Source organism: Pseudorca crassidens, chromosome 2, assembly GCF_039906515.1.
Source record: "Pseudorca crassidens isolate mPseCra1 chromosome 2, mPseCra1.hap1, whole genome shotgun sequence".
In the NCBI taxonomy this organism is placed as follows: domain Eukaryota; kingdom Metazoa; phylum Chordata; class Mammalia; order Artiodactyla; family Delphinidae; genus Pseudorca; species Pseudorca crassidens.
This window is the reverse complement of record NC_090297.1, coordinates 24,491,509-24,504,521: the sequence shown is the minus strand read 5'-3', so window position 1 is coordinate 24,504,521 and position 13,013 is coordinate 24,491,509. Positions and strand designations below refer to the sequence as shown.

The window sequence follows — 13,013 nt, the reverse complement described above, 5'->3', positions numbered from 1 at the left end:
AGGCTAGGAAGACCTAGTCTCAGAAGTCACACACCACCACTGCCACCACATTCTGTTGGTTGGAACTGACTCACTAAGTCCAGTCCACATGAATGAGTAAGCAATTAGTCTTCACCTTGTGAGGGAAAGATTGTCAAATAATTTGTAGACATACTTTAAAAGCCCTACAGCGACTCTGATTGTTGTTAAAATACGTTTACATTATTGGGTTGGCCAAAAAGTTCGTTTGGGTTTTTCTGTAACATCTTATGGGAAAACCCAAACAAATTGTTGGCCAACCCAATATTTTTAAGAAACCAAACAGGTGCATAGAAGAAATGGACTGTCGGTCTCCTTTCCTCCACTCTTCCCTGAGACCTTCTGGATTCAAAAACTCAAAACTTTGAGCACTAGGGAAAAGGGGATCTGATCTGTTCATTGGTGGAGAGTGCATGGTGCCTGGGACATGGTAGACACTTGATAAATATTTATGGAAGACACCTGCTGGAGGACCTCCTATAATCAGACATATGGGTTCATTCCATGGGTTTATGAACCCATGGGTTCATAAGCTGCCTCCACATGTCTGTTCTGGTGCAAAGATGCAAAGATAGAGCTGACCTAGTCCCTGTCCCCAGAGGGAGCCCTCAGACTGGAGGGGGGGAAATTTAATACAAAAAACAAAAAGCAAAATAGATGCTGTAAGTGGCAGTATGATCTGGGGATGCAGTGGAGAATCATGGTGGAAGCGCAGAAGAAGAGGGCAATCGAGGGAGGCTTCATAGAAGAGGTGGCACTTTGAACTGAGACTTGAAGAATGAGGAGGAGTGTGTTTGGAAGACTTGTGTAGAGAGAAATGGCATTTCAGGCCAAAAGAACAGCTTGTTCAAAGACGTAGAGGTGTGAGAGAACCTAGCATGTTTGGGAGTTTCAGAGTTAGAAGGAACCCTGGTATTATTTAGCGGAAACCCCAGTGCTCCTTGCCTCTCCTCATAATAGTAATAGCCAACATTCTCAGATGACTGCCACCTGCCAGGCACTGTGCTAAGCACTGTGGACGGACTGTCTGATTTGAACCTCACAACAACCCTATAAGGTGCCTATTATGATTATCTCCAGTTCATAATTGAGGAAACCGAGACTCAGAGAGGTTAAGTACCATGGCCAGGGCTGCACAGCGAGTAAGTGGCAGAGCTGGAACTTGAATCAGGATCTTTCTGACATACAAGCCTGTGTTTTTAACCTCTGCATTGCACTACATCTGCATTGTTAAGTGGTCTCGTAGCCTCAACTTGCACACTTGGAGTGACGGGAAGCTCACCATCTCTCCGGCCAGGACAAAGAGGCCGTGGAGGTCTTTCATTCCAGTCCTGAAATGCTAGGAATCACCAGCCTAATTGAAGCAAAGCCTTAATAGAAAGACAGGCATCGGCTTCCCTGGTGGTGCAGTGGTTAAGAATCCGCCTGCCAATGCAGGCGACATGGGTTCGAGCCCTGGTCCAGGAAGATCCCACATGCCGCGGAGCAACTAAGCCCAGGTGAGCCACAACTACCGAGCCCGCGAGCCACAATTACTGAGCCCGCGTGCCATAACTACTGATGCCCGTGCACCTAGAGCCCGTGCTCCACAACAAGAGAAGCCACCGCAATGAGAAGCCCGCACACTGCAACGAAGAGGAGCCCCCATTCGCCACAACTAGAGAAAAGCCCGCACGCAGCAACAAAGACCCAATGCAGCCAAAAGTAATAAATAAACTTTTTTTAAAAAAGAAAAGAAAGACAGGCACTACCTTGTGTGTCAAGGCAGGAAGCATTTACTGATTATCAATCCAATTCCATTTACCCAAAGAGCTCTGGTTCGAGGCAGCACGATCAGCACCTATTCGGGGAGGTGATGGCTGCAGGGGCTACAAGGAGGCGCAACCTCTCCCAGGGGACTCAGGGAGGGCCTCCTGGAGTGACCCAGAGGGAAGAGCATGGATTTCTCTAGATCAGAGTTTCTCCAACTCAGCGTTATTCCAATCTGGGGCCATATAATTCCTTGCTGCCAGAAGCTGTCCCGTACACTGGAGGACGGTTAGCAGCACCCCATGCTCTGCCCACAAGATGTAACCCCACCCTCAGCAGTGACAACCAAAAGTGTCCCCGGACACTGCCAAATATCCCTGAGGGGCAATAGTGCCCCTGGTGGAGAATTACCTCTCTAGACAGAGGAAATAAAGTGAGTTAAGTCATCAAGGAGGGGTGAGTGAGACTTCGGGTAAAACACTTAACTTGAGCCTCCTTTTTCTCATCTGTAAAATGGCACAATATTTGCAAGGGTTATTGTGGTAACTAATGAGAATACCTGTAAAGCACTTGACACATAGAAGGCCCCCAGTAAATGTGAGTTCCTTTCCATTGTAAGACAAAAATGACAACCCCTGACCCCAGTCTCGTCAAACCACGGGCAGCTTTTGAGACTGTGATCCTTAGGCCCCAAAGTAGTGCCTCGGTGTCCTGCCCACACAGTGGCACTGGGGTGAAGAGGAATGAAGCTAGATCAATGCCTCCCAACTTCTTAAATTACCACCCTCACCCTGGTCCCATTTTTAAAAAGAGAGCATTGATTAATGATTAATTTATTTCCCAATTGCCCAAGGCAGCTGTCCCAGCTCTGTGGGGCAGGACTCACCACATGACTTCCTGGAGAGTTGGTGATCCCAGCCCAGAACAGATTCCCCTCTTGGCTTGACAACCTCTTCCCACATCAATATGGGATGGTTCTCTGGATTCAGAAATACCACGAGAGCACAAGGACCCCATTCTGTCACCAGAGGCTTCCGAATAGCAGATTAGGAATCACAAATCGGTGAGCTTCCCTGGTGGCGCAGTGGTTGAGAGTCTGCCTGCCGATGCAGGGGACACGGGTTCGTGCCCCGGTCCGGGAGGATCCCACATGCCGCGGAGCGGCGGGGCCCGTGAGCCATGGCCACTGAGCCTGCGCATCCGGAGCCTGTGCTCTGCAACGGGAGAGGCCACAACAGTGAGAGGCCAGCGTACTGCAAAAAAAAAAAAAAAAAAAAATCGGTTGATGATTATATGAGAGCAGGGACTCCCAAGCCCCCAGCACCAACACCAAGTCCTGCAGCTACTGTGCCAGGCACGTGGCTTGGGGTTTCACTTGCGCCGCTGCCTCATTCAGTGATATCGTGTCCATTTCATAGATAAGGACACTGATAAGAATTGCATTAAATTGGTAGATTGCTTTGGGTACTATGGCCATTTTAACAACATGGGATATCTTTCCATTTCTTTGAATCATTGTCAGTTTCCTTTATCAATGTCCTATAGTTCTCAGCATATAAGTCTTTCACCTCCTTGGTCAGGTTTATTCTGAAGTTTTTTTTTTTATGGGATTTTTTTTTTTTTACTTTCCCTTTTTGATATTTCATTTTTATTGTAAAGAAATGCAACAATTTTTTGTATGTTAATCTTGTATCCTGCTGCCTTGCTGAACTCATTTATCAGCTCTAGTAGTTTCTGTGTCGAGTCTTTAGGGTTTTCTATATATAGTATCGTGTCATGTCACCTGCCAAGGACACTGACTTCCAAACTCTCTCACTCTCCAGGTGAACACACCCTATATGCATTTCTGTCCACATTCTTGGCCTCCTGCTCTTGTGTCTAGGGAGGGTCCTCAGTGTGACTGGTGGGGTTTGTGAGGGTGGTGGGAACTAAAGGCCTGGGACCCAACAGGGTAGGATGCTACTGACAGGAGGAAAATAATCAATATTAAATACTCACCGAGTCCTCTCAACGTTCCAGACTTACATTAACTCCCTTAATCCTCACAGAGACCCTGTGAAGCAGCTGCTGTAATTCCCATTTTATGGATGAGGAAACTGAGGCATAGAGAAATTAAGATTTCACAGGTGGTGAAGGGGGAAGACGCCTGTTTGTAGAGCGCCTGGCTGGGCACTCTTCATAAATGATATGGTTCATCCTCCCCACCATCTCCAGCAGAGGTACAGCCCCTGCTTTACCCTTGCTGTCTCTCGCTTGTTTTCACAATCTTAATCTTGCTCTCGCATTATCTCCCTCTTCCACCTTCCTTAAGAAAATTGGGGAGCGCGGCGTCACAGCGACATCTGCTGGCTGGCGCTGCATCTGTGCTGCCTCCAGACATCTGGATTGGGAGGGGACCACCTAGCCCACCCTTGGGTCCATGTCCTCCTGAATGCCTGGCCATCCTGCGGCCTAGCCAGTGCCCTCCTTCTCCCTCTCCTTTCTTGTTCTCAGCTTCAGAAAGATCATGGGCCCTGGAGTTTGACCAGGGTTTGTGTCCTGGCTCTGGTACTTACTAACTGGGTAATCTTGGCCAAGTCTTATCATTTCTCAGGAGCTCATTGTGTCACTTGTAAAATCCCTCACTGGGCAGAGTTCTCTGAGGATCACAGGTGGTGCTGAATGTAACATATGAAGTGTGAGTGCCCTTCCCTTGGCCTCCAGGCACTGAAGGTGTCCTCTCTGCCTGCCTGGAGTGAGTGGGATGCAGTAGGATTCCACTCCAGCCTGTGCCCTCTGGATCCCTGCCCTTCCCTGGCATCTCCCCTCTTCCTGAAAGATAACATCTCATGAATTACCATGGATGGGGACAGGGAGGTTTCAGGGCCCCAAGGAGAAGGTAGATGGGGAGCTGGGGTCAATGGGACCCCATTGGGAGAAGGTCAATGGGGAGATGGGAGGAGTCACGGTGACATACAGCACTGGGAGCGACCAGGAAGGTGAGTTCTTTTCTCAGTTTAATGGGTCACTTTAGACAAGTCAGCTGCTGTTCTGAGCCTCAAGATTCCCATCTGTAAAATGACCCTAATAATTTATATCTTCAGGCCCTATAGGGTAAGGGCTTTGGAAATTGCAAAAGCTGTACACAGGGAAAGAACTCATTATATTCGGGAGTGGCCTGAGGCCTCCTTGCCAGACCCCACACTCTGGAGCCGTCTGGTGGCACCTGGGTCTTAGCTCTGACCCCCCATGGGGCTCACAGAGGCCTCCTCATCTGCCTCTGCAGCCCCAGTCTGCCCTCCTGGGATGGCAATGGGCAAAGGACCCATCTCACTGTCACAGGCCTTGGCCCTGAGAACCAGCCACCAACTCCTTGTGCCTTCTCTCCACCCCATGATCTGTTCACCTCCCTGCAGCCTTTGTCCAGAGGCCCCAGGAAGTGTCCCGAGCCTTCACTGTGATAAGTACTCCCGTTGCCCAGAAGTGAAAACAGAGCCCCTGGAAGGGAAAGGAACTGTTCCAGGTCTGGGGAACATCCTGCCTCCCCACTCCATGCCTGCAAGGACTGGCCGGGGGTCTGGAGGTCGCGGGCACGCTGCTGCTGGGGCCGCACCTTAGGTGTCCAGCCTGGTCGTGTCGGTGCCCAGTAGGTGTTTGCTGAGTGAGTAAGAGAATGAATGAATGACTAAACGAATGTGTGAAAGAACAGCAGGGCGGCTAGTATGGTTATTCCCTTTTACAAATGAGGAAACTGAGGCTTGGTGAGGCAAAGGGCCCTTTCCCTCGCCGGCCACGCAGCCGTGACCGGACTCCTGGTCTCCGACTCTAAACCCACTGTTCTCCTCTGGTGGAGATTCTGCCTCTGTGCCTGGGTCCTGCGGCATTTCCTGCTCTCCGAGGGCTTGGTAAGGACAACTGACCTAATTCCCTGGGGGAATGCACGGGTCGCCCCACTGGGACCTGTGGTCACCGCCACCACCACCAGGAAGTCTTCGAGGCCCTCTGACCCCTCTGATGTGGCCAGGCCACAGTTCCGGAGCTGGAGCTTTGGAACAGGCAGCACAGGCTCCAATCCCAGCTCCGCCCCAGGGCAAATCACTTTCCCTCTGCAAGCCTCTGTTTTCCTTATACAGACCTGTTGTTTGCACACCTCTCTCCCTCTTTCTCTGTCTGTCTCTGGAGTGTACTGGGTTTGTAAGGAGCCATGCGTCACTGTGCCTGGCACACGGTAGGAACTCAATATACATGTGCCTTTTCTGTCCCATGTCATCAGTACAAGGTACATCAGCACCTCCATGGTGAAGCCAATGCCATGGACCGCCAAGGAGTCTTTCAGCTTAGGCCAGCCAGGGAGAGACGGGGTGGCCCATGACTGCCTGTTCCTCCAGCCACAGCCCTATCAGGGTGCAAATGAAGCTCTCTTTGCTTCCCTTTTCCCACCAGAGTGTCACTCGCCTGCCCTCCTGACTCCTGGTGTTGGCCCAGCCAGCATCCTTGGTCTGGCTCCCCAAAGGGCTTGCTCCCTCTGTTCCAATGATCTATTGCTGCCTAACAAATAAACGCAAAATGTAGTGGCTTGAAACATTTTAATATATCTCACAATCTGGGGGGTCAGGACTTGGGAAGGTTTTGGCTGGGCTATTCTGCACCATGGCATCAACCCAGGCCACTGGGCAATATTTAGTGAGTGGTTAGGTTAGTCTGGTCTTAGGATCCAAGGCACCCACGAGGCTACCCTCACATGCCTGGCGTCTTGGTGGCAACAGCAGTAAGACTGAGCTCAACTGGGCCCCTCTCCGTGTCGTCTCAGGGTCTTCCCACGTGGCCTCCCCAGCAGAATGGTTGGAGTTTCACATGGTGATTCAGAGCTCCCAGAAACCAAGGTGGTAACTGCCGGTACTCAGAAAAGCTAGGTTTGGAACTGGGACAGTATCACCCCCACCATAGTCCATTGGTCAAAGCAGCCACCGGCCAGCCCAGCTTCAAGAGAGGGAACCACCGACCCTACCTCTTTTGTTTTTTTGGCCGCACCACGCGGCTGGTGGGATCTCAGTTCTCTGACCAGGGATTGAACCTAGGCTCTCGGCAGTGAGAGTGCGGCGTCCTCACCACTGGACCGCCAGGCAATTCCTGACTCTACCTCTTAATGAGAGGGTTGGCAAAGAATCTGTGGTCACCTTCAATCTGTCACACCATCTAAAGTCTCTCCATTCCCCTGAATTTAATACAACATAGGTAGTCTCAGCTCCAACTGTGCCAATGTACAGGGTACTAAAGATGAAATGGTAATGGCGGAGGAGAGGGGACGTTTAAAGCTACGGCTGTGTCCTAAGGAGTGAAGATTCTCTCGTACAGAAGGCGTCTTGTTTCTTCTGAATTCCTAAGGGGGTGGATTTGCAGGGGAGTAAGGGCTAGAGAGAATGGAACATCTTCCACGTACAGGGAGAGAAGAAAGTTGGAGGCCCTGTGGAACAAACTGGGAAGAAGGGGAGAAAGGGGAAAAGGTCTGGGAAACCTGCAGGGGGTGAGCTGGATGAAAATCTTCCGATGGAAGAAGAACTTTTCAGACAGATGTCTAATATTCTCATTCATTCATTCAGCTGATGTCTATCTCCTGTCCACCAGTGCTGAGCACTGTGAACATGATGATAGCAAGATAGGTCCCTACTTACAGTCTCGTGGAGGACGCAAACAAACAAACAAAAAGTAAAAAGACAGATAAGCATAGTAATTACAGGGCTTCCCTGGTGGTCTAGCGGTAAAGCATCCAACTTACAACGCAGGGGACGCTGGTCCAATCCCTGGTCAGGTAACTAGGATCCCACATGCCGCAGTGCCTCAACTAGAGAGAGAAAATACGCATGCCACAACTAGAGAGAAGCCCCCATGCCACAACAAAGAGCCCGTGCCACAATGAAAGATCCCGTGTGCCGCAGCTAAGACCAGACACAGGGCTTCCCCGGTGGCACAGTGGTTAAGAATCTGCCTGCCAGTGCAGGGGACACAGGTTCGAGCCCTGGCCCGGGAAGATCCCACATGCTGTGGAGCAACTAAGCCCATGCGTCACAGCTACTAAGCCTGCACTCTAGAGCCTGTGAGCCACAACTACTGAGCCTGTGTGGCACAACTACTGAAGTCCGTGTGCCTAGAGCCCATGCTCCACAACAAGAGAAGCCACCGCTAGGAGAAGTCCAAGCACTGCAACGAAGAGTAGCCCCCGCTTGCCGCAACTAGAGAAAGCCCGCATGCAGTAACGAAGACCCAAGGCAGCCAAAAATAAATAAATTTTTAAAAAGACCTGACGCAGCCTAAATAAATAAATAAAATATTTTAAAAAAACATAATAATTACAAATTGCAGGACTTCCCTGGTGGCACAGCGGTTAAGAATCCACCTGCCAATGCAGGGGACATGGATTCGAGCCCTGGTCTGGGAAGATCCCACATGCCGTGGAGCAACTAAGCCCGTGCGCCACAACTACTGAGCCTGCGCTCTAGAGCCCGCGTGCCGCAACTACTTCAGTAGTCTGCTACCCACACAAAGGCCTGTGTGAGGGGGATTTGTGGGAATCAGAGAAAGAGGCTGAGTTCTAGATCTGGTTTAAGAAATTAGTACCAGAGACAGGAGAACAGGACGGAGATACTTCCATGAGCTGAACTAATTAAGCACGAACAGGGGCTCAAATTCCTAGCTCCAACCCCACACTGCATTTCCAGGATTTTGCAGACATCTTGCAAGTGTAGGGACCTCTGCAGAGTATATGAATGGAGGAATCAAATGATCCATCACAATCTGGATTCACGATTCCTGCCCTTGGTGGGGGAGTGTGTCACAACCCAACAGGGGAAGCACCCTCTACAAAACTGGAGCACATCGGAATCAGATGTGGCCGGTGACGGAGGCCTGAAGGAGGGACTTAGGAGCACAACCTTGAAACACAGAGCAGGGAGAACTGATTATTCCTCTGGGTGAGTTCAGAGAAGACTTCCTGGAGGAGGGGACATTTGAGCTGTGCCTCAGAGGATGAGAAGGAGCTTGCTGGGCAACAGGGAGAATGAATTAGCTTGTGTCAAGCCAGAATGAATTAGTTTGTTAATCGTCCAGGTGGGTGGTCAGCTCTGTTCCTTGCAGTTACTCAAGGACCCAGGCCATTCTCTACAAAATTGTCATCATCAAGGTCTCTGCAGTTGTCTCAGCTCACACACCTCCACTGCCTGCTCCTCTCCTGCTGCTCTCTCTGCACTGGGAACCCTTGTCTCCATCATGTTCCTGTGCTGTGGGTCAAAAAAGACATAGCATGGGGCTGACTTGTCTCCTCATTGAAGTCAGGTTGGACCCACATCCAGGCTCTTCCCAGACTGGTTTCACCAACTTTTTAACCTCAGGAGCCAAGTGACAGAAAGCCTAATGCCCACCAGGGGAAGCACAAAGTTATTGGTCCCACAGCTGAACAGCCCAGGTATAGGCCTGGCTGCAGGCTCTCGAATGATGTCCCCAAAGACTGGTTTTTCCCTCTTCATCTCTCGGTGACAAGGCTTCTGGATTGGCCCAAATCTCAGACAGGCCCTCATGGTAGGGACATGCTCCAGCCCCCATCCTCACCAGGCCATTGCCTGAAACCCATTCTGATTGGACCTGTGTAGGTCATGTGCCCACACATGAGCCAATCACCACAGCCAAGAAAATGGATATAAAGATTGGCCAAGGGCTTCCCTGGTGGCGCAGTGGTTGAGAGTCCGCCTGCCGATGCAGGGGACACGGGTTCGTGCCCCGGTCCGGGAAGATCCCACATGCCGCAGAGCGGCTAGGTCCGTGAGCCATGGCCGCTGAGCCTGCGCAGCCGGAGCCTGTGCTCTGCCACGGGAGAGGCCACAACAGTGAGAGGCCCGCGTACCGCAAAAAAAAAAAAAAAAAAAAAGGATTGGCCAAGCCACCTCATGTGCTCTGATGCTGAGGCTGTAGCTCCATCCTTACCTGTCTAAGTGCAGGGGAACTGGTAGATCTCCAAATAGAAATCAGAGGGGGACTTCCCGCTTAAGAATCTGCCTGCCAATGCAGGGGACACGGGTTCAAGCCCTCGTTCGGGAAGATCCCACAGGCTAAAAAAAAAAAAAAAGATCCCACAGGCTACAGAGCAACTAAGCCTGCACTTAGCAACTAAGCACCACAACTACTGAGCCTGCACTCTAGAGCCCGCAAGCCACAGCTACTGAAGCCTGCGTGCCTAGAGCCCGTGCTTCGCAACAAAGAGAAGCCTCCGCAATGAGAAGCCCGCGCACCGCAACGAAAAGTAGCCCCCGCTCACCGCAACTAGAGAAAGACCGCGCGCAGCAACAAAGACCCAGCGCAGCCAAAAACAATAAAATAAATAAATTTATATTAAAAAATAATCAGAGGGAATGGTTGCTTGGGAGGCAATCCACCAATGACCATTACGGTACAGACCCCCTCCACTTTCCACCAACCTCAAAGTCTCTTCCCCCTTCCCCAAACAAATAAAGTCTATTCCTGCCTCCAGGCCACGGCCTATACCCTCCCCTGGCCAGAAGTGCTCTTTCTTTTCCTCATTTTCTGAGACATAGATTAAACGCCACCCTTTCCAGCTTGGTTCACAAATATTTGCTGAGTCTTCTCCTTCCATAGAGGGCCTGTAGACACAGAGAAGAAATGGATTGGATACAATCCCTGACCTCTAGGAATTCACAGTTCAGTGGAACAATATTAGAAGCTACCATTTACTGTCTGAATGCCAGCCACTGTTATGCCTTTTCACACATCACCTCATTTGATTTACACACACACAAAAAAATGGTAGCCACTATCCTTACTAGCCTCTGTGCACAGCCCCTGTCTCCTCAGACTGTAAGCTTTGAGAAAATCCACCAGCTTCTGATCACCCCTTCCTCCTCATCTCATGCCAGTCCTCATTCTTGTTTGCATGCACCACGCTGATCTTCCTTCAAGTTCTTGACATTACCGTGCTCCCTTCTACTCCAGGACCTTTGCAGATGCAGGTTCCTCTGTCTAAAATGCTCTTTCTCCTATTTTGCCTAATTAACCTATCAATCCTTCAGATGTCACATCAAACATTCCTCTGGTGGGGGGGGGGGTGTCTTCCCTGACCTTTCAGACCAGGCCAGTGTCCCCGCTTAGAAGCCTTTAGAGCATCCTACCTTTCTTCCTAGCACTACTCACAAGAATAGTTATATACTCATTTGTGTTTAGTGTCTGTTATCAGTCTCGCCACCAGACGAAAATTCCCATGAGGGCAAGATTGGGGTCTGTTCTCCTCACCAGATGATTTTTACCTAGCACATAACAAAAGCTCAGCAAATATTTGCTGAATGAATAAATTGTACATCCATGTGCCTATCCCCCAACACACAAGGGGGAGGAGCTGAATCAAAACCTGTTAATGTGGTCGTAATCCAGAATGTGACAAAACAATGCTTAATTTAAAGCCAAATGGTACAGGCATTAAGTTCAATACTTGTTATAAAAGAAAAACAGTTAATGCTGTAACCTTAGATAGGAGACAGTGAGGAAGCTCAGACAGACCTGGCTTTGGGATTCAGCTTTTGCAAGGTTTTAGGACAACTTCAGGGAGTTTAGGGGAAACAGTCCCAAGACTTCTTTTCTTATGCTGAAGCTGGGCGGAAGTAGGCTCTCTCTTCTGGGACTGAGAGCTGTAAACTCAATGAAAGCCTAGGGCTGTTTGTAATCATCTTGCTTGGCTGCATGGAAAAGAGAATTGAGGGATGATGAGAGAGATGGAGCCACACCTCAAACTAGTATACTTGTAGAGCTTGTCAGTAATTCCCCGCCCACCACCAGCCCCTTTTGGCTTTAGTTTGTGGTAGGTTTCTGCCACTTGCAACTGCTAGAATCCTGGTTACCACAATGTTCAAACAAGTCTAATCTAGATCTTAAGTGGGCAGGAGACCCAAGTGAACTCATAAAAGGTTTAGCATGAACCTGGCACATAATAGGCACGCATCGCCCAGAAAACACCATTTTTATAGTTCCCTATACTTTTCCACCAAAGTACATGTCACGATTTTAATTAATTATTCTTGTCATTAATTTTTCACTGTCTTCCAATTAGACTGTAAGCCTTATTTGTGTAGAAACTCTTCACTACATACCTTCCACCCATTATGTGACCAAACACAGAGTAGGTGATCAATAAATATTTTTTAAATGAATGAATCAGTGAATAAATAATTAGGCAGTAATTACATGGTGGTTAAGAGCATGGGCTTTAGGGTAAGAAAGACTCCAAAAATGCTAAGTCAGACCCCAGGTTTAAGTGCTTCTGCCACCTACTGGCTGTGTTAACGCGGGCATGCCACATAAACGCTTCTGAGCCTCAGTTTTCTCAGTGTAAAACAGGATGATAATATTACCTATTCTACGGATTGTCGTGTGGGAAAAATGGAAATTGTGTGAAGTATTAGTACAGCTATTAATACAATTCTTCCTAGCAAGTATATAAAATGCATGTTGGTTACGGGTCTGACAACAAGGCGTCTTCTTCACTTCCATTCTCCCAATCCACTCTCCAACAACCCTGCGAAACAAGACAGGTCGTGGTCACTGTACCTGTGACCACGAGAAGAGGAGCAGGACCCGCGCAGGGGGAGGACTTGCTCCAGGACTTAGCAGAGTATCGGACCTGCTGGTCCTCAGGACGGGCGGATCTGGCGGGACCAGCAGGTGGAGCTGCGGAGCGAGCTGCTTCCTGGAAACGTCTGGGGCCCCCCCCCCAGGCGCTCAGACTCGGCGTCCGGCCCTCGGGCCCCGCCCACTGCGCCCCTCCAACCTCACGCCTTCCCCCACTACTGTCCTTTCCGGCCCTCAGCTCCCGAAGCTCGGGCCCCGCCTCCAACTCCACCCCCGTGGAGCGCGTCTCCCAGGCTCCGGGCCCCTCCGAGCCCCGCCCATCTCCCCCAGGTCGGGCCCCGCCCACTCCGCACTTTACCCCGCCGCTCCCCGCCCCCTCTCCCCAGAGTTGAGCCCCGCCCCGGCCTCCACCCCTTCCTTCCCCGGCTCGGGCCCCGCCCCTCAGCCCCATGGACTCCTTTGTTCCAGAGCCAAGGGTCCCGGGTGTTGGGAGCTGCAGACTCAGCGGAATGAAACCAGACCTTGGCGCCCCACCCCTACCCCATTCTCCCAAGAGAACTGGAGGTTGGCGCCTGGGGATGTGGGAGGTGCGACCGCGCCGGCCCCGCCCTTCTTTTGTTCAGAGAACATTCCTTTGCTCCAGC

At 50.5% G+C, this 13,013-nt stretch overlaps 1 long non-coding RNA gene across 1 annotated transcript; it reads right to left on the bottom strand.

Annotated features, from left to right (window-relative positions):
• Positions 1–2,584: 2,584 nt before the first annotated feature.
• LOC137218419 (uncharacterized) lies at positions 2,585–12,579 on the bottom strand. Its single transcript, XR_010940692.1, has 2 exons — positions 12,349–12,579; positions 2,585–3,020 (listed from the first exon to the last, which is right to left on the bottom strand). It is a non-coding gene; the product is annotated as an uncharacterized lncRNA (long non-coding RNA).
• Positions 12,580–13,013: the final 434 nt, after the last annotated feature.